The sequence below is a fragment of the Heptranchias perlo genome, chromosome 9, assembly GCF_035084215.1.
Source record: "Heptranchias perlo isolate sHepPer1 chromosome 9, sHepPer1.hap1, whole genome shotgun sequence".
Classification (NCBI taxonomy): Eukaryota; Metazoa; Chordata; class Chondrichthyes; order Hexanchiformes; family Hexanchidae; genus Heptranchias; species Heptranchias perlo.
The window spans coordinates 57,121,772-57,136,255 of NC_090333.1; the positions used below are offsets into that span (position 1 = coordinate 57,121,772).

The following is a 14,484-nucleotide window of genomic DNA, read 5'->3' on the forward strand; positions in this document are numbered from 1 at the left end:
TAGGAAAGAATGCTGGGAGGTATAGCTGAGGGTGTAACTTACAAGGTGAGAGGTACTTCTAAAACTATAATCTGGCCTTGGTGAGACCACGTCTGGAGTACTGCATATAGTTTTTTTTTATTCATTCATGGGATGTGGGCGTCGCTGGCAAGGCCAGCATTTATTGCCCATCCCTAATTACCCTCGAGAAGGTGGTGGTGATGAACCGCCTTCTTGAACCGCTGCAGTCCGTGTGGTGAAGGTTCTCCCACAGTGCTGTTAGGAAGGGAGTTCCAGGATTTTGACCCAGCGACGATGAAGGAACGGCGATATTTTTCCAAGTCGGGATGGTGTATGACTTGGAGGGGAACGTGCAGGTGGTGTTGTTCCCATGTGCCTGCTGCTCTTGTCCTTCTAGGTGGTAGAGGTCGCAGGTTTGGGAGGTGCTGTCGAAGAAGCCTTGGCGAGTTGCTGCAGTGCATCCTGTGGATGGTGCACACTGCAGCCACAGTGCGCTGGTGGTGAAGGGAGTGAATGTTTCGGGTGGTGGATGAGGTGCCAATCATGCGGGCTGCTTTGTCCTGGATGGTGTCGAGCTTCTTGAGTATTGTTGGAGCTGCACTCATCCAGGCAAGTGGAGAGTATTCCATCACACTCCTGACTTGTGCCTTGTAGACGGTGGAAAGGCTTTGGGGAGTCAGGAGGTGAGTCACTCGCCGCAGAATACCCAGCCTCTGACCTGCTCTTGTAGCCACAGTATTTATATGGCTGGTCCAGTTAAGTTTCTGGTCAATGGTGACCCCCAGGATGTTGATGGTGGGGGATTCGGCGATGGTAATGCCGTTGAATGTCAAGGGGAGGTGGTTAGACTCTCTCTTGTTGGAGATGGTCATTTCCTGGCACTTGACTGGCGTGAATGTTACTTGCCACTTATCAGCCCAAGCCTGGATGTTGTCCAGGTCTTGCTGCATGCGGGCACGGACTGCTTCATTATCTGAGGGTTTCCGAATGGAACTGAACACTGTGCAATCATCAGCGAACATCCCCATTTCTGACCTTATGATGCAGGGAAGGTCATTGATGAAGCAGCTGAAGATGGTTGGGCCTAGGACACTGCCCTGAGGAACTCCTGCAGCAATGTCCTGGGGCTGAGATGATCGGCCTCCAACAACCACTACCATCTTCCTTTGTGCTATGACTCCAGCCACTGGAGAGTTTTCCCCCTGATTCCCGTTGACTTCAATTTTACTGGGGCTCCTTGGTGCCACACTCTGTCAAATGCTTCCTTGATGTTTGGAATTCAGCCTTTTTGTCCACGTTTGAACCAAGGCTGTAATGCGGTCTGGAGCTGAGTGTTCCTGGCAGAACCCAAACTGAGCATCGGTGAGCAGGTTATTGGTGAGTAAGTGCCACTTGATAGCACTGTCGACGACACCTTCCATCACTTTGCTGATGATTGAGAGTAGACTGATGGGGCGGTAATTGGTCGGATTGGATTTGTCCTGCTTTTTGTGGACAGGACATACCTGGACAATTTTCCACATTGTCGAGTAGATGCCAGTGTTGCAGCTGTACTGGAACAGCTTGGCTAGAGGCGCAGCTAGTTCTGGAGCACAAGTCTTCAGCACTACGGTCGGGATGTTGTAGGGGCCCATAGCCTTTGCTGTATCTAGTGCACTCAGCCATTTCTTGATATCACGTGGAGTGAATCGAATTGGCTGAAGACTGGCTTCTGTGATGGTGGGGGTATTGGGAGGAGGCCGAGGCAGATCATCCACTCGGCACTTCTGGCTGAAGATGGTTGCAAATGCGTCAGCCTTGTCTTTTGCACTCACATGCTGGACTCCGCCATCATTAAAGCCTCCTCCTCCCGTTAGTTGTTTAATTGTCCACCACCATTCACGACTGGATGTGGCGGGACTGCAGAGCTTTGATCTGATCCGTTGGTTGTGGAATCGCTTAGCTCTGTCTATAGGATGTTGCTTCCGCTGTTTAGCATGCATGTTGTCCTGTGTTGTAGCTTCACCAGGTTGGCACCTCATTTTTAGGTACGCCTGGTGCTGCTCCTGGCATGCTCTTCTGCACTCCTCATTGAACCAGGGTTGATCCCCGGCTTGTTGGTAATGGTAGAGTGAGGAATATGCCGGGCCATGAGGTTACAGATTGTGCTGGCATACAATTCTGCTGCTGCTGATGGCCCACAGTGCCCCATGGATGCCCAGTTTTGAGCTGCTCGATCTGTTTTGAATCTATCCCATTTAGCACGGTGATAGTGCCACACAACACGTTGGAGGTGTCCTCAGTGCGAAGACAGGACTTCGTCTCCACGAGAACTGTGCGGTGGTCACACCTTTTGTCTCCGTATTTTATAAAGGCTATTAAGTTATTGGAGGGAGTACAAAGTAGGGCTATTAGATTAATTTCTGAATTATGAGGACAAAACTATGAGGAGGTTGGCTACTGGTATTTTTCTGTCTTGAAAATACAAAACTGAGGGAATAGTTGATGAAATGGATATGGACTGTGATAGTGACAGATCAGAAAATGCAATAAAAACAGAAAATGCTGGACATATTCAGCAAGTCAGGCAGCATCTGTGGAGAAAGAAACAGAGTTAACGTTTCAGGTCGATGACCTTTCATCTAATCGAAAGATGCAGAGCTGTTCCTCGAGCTTCCGTTGAGCTTCATTGGGAAGCTCAAGGAACAGCACCTCATCTTTTGATTAGTCACTTTACAACCTTCTGGACTCAACATTGATTTCAATAACTTCAGATCATAACCACTGCTCCCATTTCTTCGCACAGCAAGTGCTGGTAATGGTTCTGATGTTGCCATTTACAGCTCCTCTAGACCCATCTTTTGTTTCTTTACTTGTCCCATTACCACCTCCCTTGCCTTGCACCATCATCCCTTTTGTCATTTAACCATTCCTGCCCTCCGCCCTATCAGAGACCTACCCTTTTGTTCTTTCCTCCCCTCCCCTTCCTTCCCCCCCCCCACTTTCCCTGCCTCAGTACTTGCTTAAAAACTGTTTAATCTTCAACTTCTTCCAGTTCTATCAAAGGGTCATTGACCTGAAACGTTAATTCTGTTTCTTTCTCCACAGATGCTGCCTGACTTGCTGCGTATTTCCACCATTTTCTGTTTTTATTTCAAATTTCCAGCATCTGTAGTATTTTGCTTTTGATCAGAAAATGCAGTCAGTAGTCTATCAGTTTAATGGTTCCCACTTAAAACTCACGTGTAATGTCAGACCAGAAAGGGAAGCACTTCCATCAGTGCTGCAACAACAGAAGGCCAAGGAAGCCGAATGCTGACAAGGTGAATTTGTGTAATTATTCCTAATGTATCAGGAGACATGTAGTTTGCATTTGCTGTTAATGTGCGAGACTGAATAAAATTAGATTGAATTCAAGAGAGTATAAAACAGCACAGTAATGCATTTCCTTATCAGAAGGAACCAACCGGAGGTGTACACTGATGCCAGGGCAAAACTCCCAATGAGGAATTACATTCCATTGGCACAGTCTCTCCTAATTCTGAGTATTGAAACATGTAATGTTTGGACTGTGATGTGCTGTGTGCCCGGAATTCTCTGAGTGGAACAACACAGGCATGTGAGAGTCAATAAGATCTCATCGTCTGGGTTCCCACAACCCTGAGGTGGTGGACATCCTGCTTGGAACTTTGGGCATTTTAAATCTGAACAATGGAACACGAAGCAACACATTGGGCCCGATTTTACCAGGCCTGCGGGTTTCCGGCGGGTTGGGTTTCGGGAGCGTGGTAAACACGCTCAGTGAAATTAGTGGGTTGCCCGCACGATCGTAGCAGGCAATCCACTAATTGGAATCACTTACCTGCTCCTCCGGGGTCCGTGCTGCTGCTCTGCGCGTCGGGCGGGCTGCACATGCGCAGTACGATCTGTCAGCTGGAGGCTCTCTAGTTAAAGGGGCAGTCTTCCATTGACAGATGCTGCAAACAATGGAACAAATTACAGCATGGAGCAGCCCAGGGGGAAGGCTGCTCCCAGTTTAATGATGCCTCACCCCAGGTATCATCAGATGGGGTGAGGAGGAGGGGGAGGACAGAGATCTTCCACCCGGCAGGCGGGAGGAAGCGGCCTGCCTCTGCCACCAAGAAGGCCTGGCTCGAGGTGGCAGAGGGGGTCACCTGCGCCACCAACATATCGCCCACCTGCATACGGTGCAGGAGGCGCTCCAATGACCGCAGTAGGTCAGCCACAGTGAGAACGCGTAGTCTTTCCCCTACACTCCGTCTGCCACAACACTGCCCCCACCCCACATCTCCTTCGGCACCGCCAACACTACTCTGTCACATCACCCCTCATACCCACTCAAACCCCATCCTCATCTTACCTGCACCTACTCACCTCGCCAGTACTCACCCCGCCACTAACACGCAACCCAATCCTCATACAATCTCATGGCTCTATCCCATACTCACCCTCTCGTGCATCTCCCTCACGGCCAGCCTCACTCAACCTGCCACCACCTGTGCTGCAGCCACAGGGCATGCATCACATATGTGCAGTAGGCAGCGTAAGGCAAACGTGTCGTGAGCATGAAGGGGATGCACAAGGGTGTCTGAGGGTTTGCCATGGGTGTTACCTATATTGAATTTCAGAGCAACAAACATCACACATTATATTGGCACCAACACTGCCATGTCTCCGCGAATCCTGTCTGTTGTGTCCAATAATGCCCGCTCCTGGGTATCACTATGAGGACCCACCACTGATGCCACCCATTGTGTTACTGCAGAGTAGGTGCAGGTGTATTTGCAGGGCTCTTCCGCGCAAACGACTGAGAGACATCGGTGGTGTACCTGGCTGCACCCTGGAAGGATGCGGAGGAGAAGTTGTGGAGGGCAGTGGTGACTTTGACAGTGACAGGTAAGCAGATGGTGCTGGGGCCAGGCAGGAGCAGCTCCGCATAAAAGAGCCTGCAGATCTCCACGACTACATGTCGAGTGAATCTGCGCCTCCGTGTGCACTGCTGCTCGGAGAGGTCCGGGGAGCTGCGCCTCGGTCTGTGGACCCTGTGGCGAGGGTAGTGCCCTCTGCGACGCATCTCTCTCTGCGGTTGCCCTCCCTCCTGCTGTGCAGGTGGGCGTGCAACAGCACCGTGTTGGGGGCTCCACGTCTCTGCGGCGGACGGCGTGGACTGCGAGGCTGCTGGGGCTGGTCATGCTGTTTGTCCTCCGAGGGTGTCCACGCACCACCCATCTGGCAGGTGTTGGTCTGAGGGGTTGTGCAGGGTAGGTGGGTGGTTCCTCGGACTGGGGCTGCGGTTTCGCGTCGGTCTGTCCTCTGGCTTGGTGGGGGGTGGTGGGGGGCAGGGGTTGCCCTATGTGACGCGGTGGCCTCCTGCGTGGGTGAGGGCTCTCCCCCCCCCCCCGTGGAGTGCACCTTGGCAGCTGCCACTGGCTGCTGGCTGCAACACGCCTGGTTGGAGGGAGACTGTTTCCCCCAGTGTGTGAAACACTCTGCGTTGAAGGTAAAATCCCACACTTCCTGTTTTGACAGCTGATTCAGCTCATTTAATGACCTCAACAAGCAAGGTAAGTACACTCAAGTGGAACCCCACTGGCTTTAATTGCCTGCGGGATTCCCACCAGCGGGGGCCGCGCACGCAGCCCTGCACGTCATCGGGGAACCCGGAAGTGGTCGGGATCGTGGCGCGATCTTTTTTTTTATTCGTTCGCGGGATGTGGGCGTCGCTAGTGAGGCCAGCATTTATTGCCCATCCCTAATTGCCCTCGAGAAGGTGGTGGTGAGCCGCCTTCTTGAACCGCTGCAGTCCGCGTGGTGACGGTTCTCCCACAGTGCTGTTAGGAAGGGAGTTCCAGGATTTTGACCCAGCGACAATGAAGGAACGGCGATATATTTCCAAGTCGGGATGGTGTGTGACTTGGAGGGGAACGTGCAGGTGGTGTTGTTCCCATGCGCCTGCTGCCCTTGTCCTTCTAGGTGGTAGAGATCGCGGGTTTGGGAGGTGCTGTCGAAGAAGCCTTGGCGAGTTGCTGCAGTGCATCCTCTAGATGGTACACACTGCAGCCACTGTGCGCCGGTGGTGAAGGGAATGAATGTTTAGGGTGGTGGATGGGGTGCCAATCAAGCGGGCTGCTTTATCTTGGATGGTGTCGAGCTTCTTGAGTGTTGTTGGAGCTGCACTCATCCAGGCAAGTGGAGAGTATTCAATCACACTCCTGACTTGTGCCTTGTAGATGGTGGAAAGGCTTTGGGGAGTCAGGAGGTGAGTCACTCGCTGCAGAATACCCAGCCTCTGACCTGCTCTTGTAGCCACAGTATTTATATGGCTGGTCCAGTTAAGTTTCTGGTCAATGGTGACCCCCAGGATGTTGATGGTGGGGGATTCGGCGATGGTAATGCCGTTGAATGTCAAGGGGAGGTGGTTAGACTCTCTCTTGTTGGAGATGGTCATTGCCTGGCACTTGACTGGCGTGAATGTTACTTGCCACTTATCAGCCCAAGCCTGGATGTTGTCCAGGTCTTGCTGCATGCGGGCACGGACTGCTTCATTATCTGAGGGTTTCCGAATGGAACTGAACACTGTGCAATCATCAGCGAACATCCCCATTTCTGACCTTATGATGGAGGGAAGGTCATTGATGAAGCAGCTGAAGATGGTTGGGCCTAGGACACTGCCCTGAGGAACTCCTGCAGCAATGTCCTGGGGCTGAGATGATTGGCCTCCAACAACCACTACCATCTTCCTTTGTACTAGGTATGACACCAGCCACTGGAGAGTTTTCCCCCTGATTCCCGTTGACTTCAATTTTACTGGGGCTCCTTGGTGCCACACTCTGTCAAATGCTTCCTTGATGTCTGGAATTCAGCCTTTTTGTCCACGTTTGAACCAAGGCTGTAATGCGGTCTGGAGCCGAGTGTTCCTGGCAGAACCCAAACTGAGCATCAGTGAGCAGGTTATTGGTGAGTAAGTGCCACTTGATAGCACTGTCGACGACACCTTCCATCACTTTGCTGATGATTGAGAGTAGACTGATGGGGCGGTAATTGGCCGGATTGGATTTGTCCTGCTTTTTGTGGACAGGACATACCTGGACAATTTTCCACATTGTCGGGTAGATGCCAGTGTTGTAGCTGTACTGGAACAGCTTGGCTAGAGGCGCAGCTAGTTCTGGAGCACAAGTCTTCAGCACTACGGTCGGGATGTTGTAGGGGCCCATAGCCTTTGCTGTATCTAGTGCACTCAGCCGTTTCTTGATATCACGTGGAGTGAATCGAATTGGCTGAAGACTGGCTTCTGTGATGGTGGGGATATCGGGAGGAGGCCGAGGCAGATCATTCACTCGGCACTTCTGGCTGAAGATGGTTGCAAATGCGTCAGCCTTGTCTTTTGCACTCACATGCTGGACTCCGCCATCATTAAAGCCTCCTCCTCCCGTTAGTTGTTTAATTGTCCACCACCATTCACGACTGGATGTGGCGGGACTGCAGAGCTTTGATCTGATCCATTGGTTGTGGAATCGCTTAGCTCTGTCTATAGCATGTTGCTTCCGCTGTTTAGCATGCATGTTGTCCTGTGTTGTAGCTTCACCAGGTTGGCACCTCATTTTTAGGTACACCTGGTGCTGCTCCTGGCATGCTCTTCTGCACTCCTCATTGAACCAGGGTTGATCCCCGGCTTGTTGGTAATGGTAGAGTGAGGAATATGCCGGGCCATGAGGTTACAGATTGTGCTGGAATACAATTCTGCTGCTGCTGATGGCCCACAGTGCCCCATGGATGCCCAGTTTTGAGCTGCTCGATCTGTTTTGAATCTATCCCATTTAGCACGGTGATAGTGCCACACAACACGTTGGAGGTGTCCTCAGTGCGAAGACGGGACTTCGTCTCCACGAGAACTGTGCGGTGGTCACTCCTTTTGTCTCTGTATTTTATAAAGGCTATTAAGTTATTGGAGGGAGTACAAAGTAGGGCTTTTCGATTAATTTACGAATTATGAGGACAAAACTATGCAGAGGTTGGCTACTGGTATTTTTCTGTCTTGAAAATATAAAACTGAGGGAATAGTTGATGAAATGGATATGGACTGTGATAGTGACAGATCAGAAAATGCAATAAAAACAGAAAATGCTGGACATATTCAGCAAGTCAGGCAGCATCTGTGGAGAAAGAAACAGAGTTAACGTTTCAGGTCGATGACCATTCATCTAATCGAAAGAAGCAGAGGTGTTCCTCGAGCTTCCGTTGAGCTTCATTGGGAACCCAAGGAACAGCACCTCATCTTTTGATTAGTCACTTTACAACCTTCTGGACTCAACATTAATTTCAATAACTTCAGATCATAACCACTGCTCCCATTTTTTCGCACAGCAAGTGCTGGTAATGGTTCTGATGTTGCCATTTACAGCTCCTCTAGACCCATCTTTTGTTTCTTTACTTGTCCCATTACCACCTCCCTTGCCTTGCACCATCATCCCTTTTGTCATTTAACCATTCCTACCCTCCACCCTATCAGAGACCTACCCTTTTGTTCTTTCCTCCCCTCCCCTTCCTTCCCCCCCCCCCACTTTCCCTGCCTCAGTACTTGCTTAAAAACTGTTTAATCTTCAACTTCTTCCAGTTCTATCAAAGGGTCATTGATCTGAAACGTTAATTCTGTTTCTTTCTCCACAGATGCTGCCTGACTTGCTGCGTATTTCCACCATTTTCTGTTTTTATTTCAAATTTCCAGCATCTGTAGTATTTTGCTTTTGATCAGAAAATGCAGTCAGTAGTCTATCAGTTTAATGGTTCCCACTTAAAACTCACGTGTAATGTCAGACCAGAAAGGGAAGCACTTCCATCAGTGCTGCAACAACAGAAGGCCAAGGAAGCCGAATGCTGACAAGGTGAATTTGTGTAATTATTCCTAATGTATCAGGAGACATGTAGTTTGCATTTGCTGTTAATGTGCGAGACTGAATAAAATTAGATTGAATTCAAGAGAGTATAAAACAGCACAGTAATGCATTTCCTTATCAGAAGGAACCAACCGGAGGTGTACACTGATGCCAGGGCAAAACTCCCAATGAGGAATTACATTCCATTGGCACAGTCTCTCCTAATTCTGAGTATTGAAACATGTAATGTTTGGACTGTGATGTGCTGTGTGCCCGGAATTCTCTGAGTGGAACAACACAGGCATGTGAGAGTCAATAAGATCTCATCGTCTGGGTTCCCACAACCCTGAGGTGGTGGACATCCTGCTTGGAACTTTGGGCATTTTAAATCTGAACAATGGAACACGAAGCAACACATTGTCACAGACTGAAGGTTTAAGTGTAAAAAAATGTTTTGTCCCCACCTCTCCTGAAGGCACAAGCAGCACTTGATAATGTTGCACTTGATTTCGGACGGCATTGGGATCGGTGCATGCGTGAAGCGCTGTGGGGACATGTTACATCACATCCTCTCCCACCAGAATGGTGATTGTGCTTTTCCACCAGACATGTGTATGAATTAATTTTGAACTTCCTGGATTGTTGTCTGGGTTTCTGCCTGGCGGAGGCCCAACTGGTAGTGTGCCAATTAAAAATGGGCCTCTGGGATTGTGCCTAACACCTACAGATTGGAGGATGTCAACGAGGGCTGGTGGCACCCTCTTACCACTTCCAGATAGGTCAGCTTAGAGTTCCTCTGGGCCAGCAAGGAATGGCAGTGAGGCAGGAAGCCATCTGTCTTCTGTCTTCTGTTTTTATAGCAGCCAGAAAGCTCTGGCCTACAACAATGACCAAGATTCCTCCTCTGACCTGGAGCACAAATCCATTCCCAGGGATGTTCCTACATTGAGCTTCACTCCAGTCATATGCAGTTCTGCCATACTTTGCTTGACTTGCGGTTAGGCAGAGGCTGAAAAGGAAAATTGCCCCCCAATGTGTGCTGCAGGAGCAGAAGAGAAGAAAATAAATGGTATCACCAACCTACAGCTGACACCTTCCCACTTCCCTTTTTTCTACCATTAAAGTCAAAGGAAAGGTAAAATCTGGCAGTGTGTAATGGGTGGTCTATCCACTACCACGAGTTTTCCGCCGGTGGTGAAAGTTAAAATCCATCCTCACAATGTTCGGAAAGAATGTGCTTGCAGTTTCACCACATTTGGCAACCTAAACAATACTTTCCCAAGATGTGTTTCTGGGGCGTGAAGGGGGTAGATTTTGACTTTGTGCGATAGTGTATAACGGATGATAGTCAATGAAAATAAAAATTGGGAGAGAAGTAAATCAGGCTGCCAATTCACTTTCATCCATTTTACATTATTGCACAAAGCCAAAATCTATCTCAAGCAATTTATTTGGACTCTGAAATTCGTGTTTTTCACTGGAACACCGTGATGTCTGGGCTTCTGTGTTTTTTTTTAATTAATTCTTGGAATATGGGTGTCAGTGCAAAGGTCAACTTTTATTATCCATCCCTAGTTTCCCTTGAGAAGGTGGTGGTGGGCCTTCTTGTTGAATGGTTGAATCCGTTGTGGTGAAAGTGCTCCCACAATGCTGTTAGGTAGGGAGTTCTAGGACTTTGACCCAGCGACAGTGAAGGAATGGCGATATATGTCCAAGTCAGGATGGTTTGTGACTTGAAGGGGAACTTGATGGTGGTGTTGTTCCCATGCACCTGCTGCCCTTGTCCTTCTAGATGGTAAAGATCGCGGGTTTGGAAGGAGCCGCCAAAGAATCTTTGGCAAGTTGCTGCAGTGTATCCTGTAGATGGTACACACTGCAGCCACATTGTACCGATGATGGAAGGAGTGGATGTTTAAAACAGTGGATGGGATGCCAATCAAGCAGATTGCTTTGTCCTGGATGGTGTCAAGCTTCTTGAGCGCTGTTGGAGCTGCACTCATCCAGGCAAGTGGAGAGTATTCTATAACACTCATGATTTATGCCTTGTAGAGAGAGAGTAGCCACTGCATTTATGTGGCTGGTCCAGTTGAGTTTGTGGTCAATGGTGACCCCCAGGATGTTTATTGGTGGGGGACTCGGCAATGATATTGCCACTGAATGTCAAGGGGAGATGAGTATGCTCTCTCTTGTTGGAGATGGTCATTGCCTGATGCTTGTGTGGCATGAATGTTACCACTTATCAACCCAAGTCTGGATGTTGTCCAGGTCTTATTGCATGTGGGCATGGACCACTTCATTATCTGAGGAATTGCGAATGGAGCTGAACACTGTGCAATGATCAGTGAGCAGCGCCATTTCCGATGTGATGGAGGGAACATCATTGAAGATAGTTGGGCCTCCGACACAGCCCTGAGGAACTCCTGCAGCAATGTCCTGTGGCTGAGATGATTTGTCTCCAACAACCACAACCATGGTCCTTTGTGCTAGGAATGATTCCAGCCACTGGAGATCCCCATTAACTTCAGTTTTACGAGGGCTCCTTGGTCCCACACTTGGTCAAATGCTGCCTTGATGTCAAGGGCAATCGCACACCTCACCTCTGGAATTCAGCTCTTGTGTCCATATTTGGACCAAAGCTATAATGAGGTCTGGAGCCGAGAGGTTCTGTTGGAACCCAAACTGAGCATCAATGAGCAAGTTATTGGTGAGTAAGTGCCATTTGACAGCACTGTTGACGACTCTGTCCATCACTTTGCTGATGATTGAGAGGAGGGTTATATTACAGTAATTGGCTGGGTTCGATTTGTCCTGCTTTGTGGACATGACATAACTGGGGAATTTTCCGCATTGTCAGGCTGCTACCAATTTTGTAGCTCTATGGGAACAGCTTAGCTAGTTCTGGGGCACAGGTCTTGAGCGCTACAGCTGGGATATTGTTGGGGCCCATAGCCTTTGCTGTGTCCAGGGCATCAAGCCATTTCTTGATGTCACTGGCATCTGTGATGGTGTAGACCTCAGCAGGAGGCACAGAAGGATCATTCACTTAATACTTCTTCCTTTTTCCATGACAAAGGAAGGCCGCACAGCCACTTGACATGGGAAATCTGTGTGACCACCCTCACTGCTGTTTGCTCTCAAATAGTATAGAATACTTGGCTCCAAATCCTGAGAATTGGCAACAACAGGTTGCAGAGGAAAAGAGTTCCATCACAAATATATAATTTTAAAATAACCTCTGACAGTGTATTTTTCCAGTTTCTATTGGGTTTGGATCAGGGGAGGGGGAATCATTTGGAATGCTACTGTATCTTAATGGTTTCTAAACTGTATTTTAGCTAATACAGAAATTGAATGCATGTAAATATCTTTGCATTGAATAAAATGGCATAGTGAGTTGCTAGCAGCCATTCGATACATTGAAGGCTGTAACGCCTCTATTCAAGAAAGGAGGGAGACAGAAAGCAGGTAACTATAGGCCAATAATCCTCACATCGGTCATTGGGAAAATGCTAGAATCGATTATTAAGGAAGCAGGACATTTAGAGACTCAAAATAAAATCAAGGAGATTCAACATGGTTTTATGAAAGGGAAATCGTGTTTGACAAATTTATTAGAGTTCTTTGAGGAAGTAATGAGCGGGGTGGATATAGGGGAACCAGTAAATGTAATGTATTTGGATTTCCAAAAGGTATTCGATAAGGTGCCACATAAAAGGTTACTGCACAAGGTAAGAGCTCATGGTGTTGGGGTTAATATATTAGCATGGATGGAGGATTGGCTAACTAACAGAAAACAGAGAGTCAGAATAAAGGAGTCATTTTCAGGATGGCAATCTGTAACTAGTGGGGTGCCGCAGGGATCGGTGCTGAGACCTCAGCTATTTACAATCTATATCAATGATTTGGATGAAGGAAGCAAGTGTACTGTGGCCAAATTTGCTGATGGTACAAAGATAGGTGGAAAAGTAAGTTGTGAGGAGGACACAAAGTGTCTGCAAAGGGATTATAGATAGGTTAAGCAAGTGGGCAAAAATTTGGCAGATGGAGTATAATGTGGGAAAATGTGAAGTCATCCACTTTGGTAGGAAGAATAAAAAAGCAAAATATTATATAAATGGAGAAAGACTACAGAATGCTGCGGTACAGAGGGATTTGGGTTTCCCCGTACATGAAACACAAAAAGTTAGCACACAGGTGCAGCAGTTAATTGGGAGGGCAAATGGAATATTGGCCTTTATTTCAAGGGGGGTGGAGTTTAAAAGCAGGGAAGTCTTGCTACAACTGTACAGGGTGCCGGTAAGACCACACCTAGAGTACTGCGTATAGTTTTGGTCCCCTTATTTAAGGAAGGATATACTTGCATTGGAGGCGGTTCAGAGAAGGTTCACTCGGTTGATTCCGGGTATGGAAGGGTTTCCTCATGAGGAAAGATTGAGCAAATTGGGCCTATACTCACTGGAGTTTAGAAGAATGAGAAGAGATCTTATTGAAACATATAAGATTCTGAGGGAGCCTGACAGGGTAAATGCTGAGAGATTGTTACCCCTCATAGAGAAATCTAGAACTAGGGGGCATAGTCTCTGAATAAGGGGTCGCCCATTTAAGACGGAGATGAGGAGAAATTTCTTCTCTCGGGGTTGTGAACCTTTGAAATTCTTTGCCCCAAAGAACGGTGGAGGCTGAGTCATTGAATATATTCAAGGCTGAGTTAGACAAATTTTTGATCAGCAAGGGAGTCAAAGGGTATGAGGAACAGGCGGGAAAGTGGAGTTGAGGCCAGAATCAGATCAGCCATGATCTCATTGAATGGCGGAGCAGGTTCGAAGGGCCAAATGGCCTACTCCTGCTCCTATCTCTTATGTTCTTATGTTCACCAGGTCCCAGTAAATAAATCATTGACCAGGAATGTAACATGACTATACTCAATGGTGGTATAAATAACCCAGCATAATCCTCCCTGTGCTTCTGAGGTTGGGGAGGGAAATGTTGCCTGTGGAGGGCAGGGTTGAATATGTGGGTCTGCATGTATATTCTGAAGTTTTACTTGATTGCCCTTTTGGACCAAGGCCAATTAATTGCAGAGCTTTCTCTCTGATGATTAAATGGTTGGGGTAGCGTTCAGTGTAGGGTAGATTATATATGGTGGGTGGAAGAAGCTGGCTTGATGTACAAATAGCCGCATGTCCGTTATCATTCCAGGACACACACCCAAGAATACAACAGTGCACCATATCTGATGGGAAATGATGGCCAGATTGAACACTGCCTGCAATATCTGGGAACATATGCAAGAGAACACGACACATTAAGGGATCTGGTAAGGTAAGACTAACAATAGCATCATATACCAGGTCGATGGCACATGCCACAAACTGTAGTCTGTCACCCTCTTCTGTCAATCAGTGATTAACACATTAACCTGGCTGCATGTCACCTTCAAAAATGTCTTCCTACCCTGCCACAGGTTGATGCTGTGCCTTCTGGGTCTTCTGGCTCCATGGCTACCCCTCTCTTGACTGCAAAATTGTGCAACAGACAGCAAACACTAATAATTTTGACACCTTCTCCAGTTATAGAGCTGGACTCACCCTTCAGTCTGCCCAAATAGTGG

General features: G+C 48.2%; 1 long non-coding RNA gene across 1 annotated transcript; it reads left to right on the forward strand.

The window, feature by feature from the left end:
• Window positions 1–8,855: 8,855 nt before the first annotated feature.
• On the forward strand, window positions 8,856–14,178 carry LOC137325030 (uncharacterized). Its single transcript, XR_010963779.1, has 3 exons — window positions 8,856–8,882; window positions 12,563–12,601; window positions 14,073–14,178. It is a non-coding gene; the product is annotated as an uncharacterized lncRNA (long non-coding RNA).
• The last annotated feature ends 306 nt before the right edge of the window (window positions 14,179–14,484 follow it).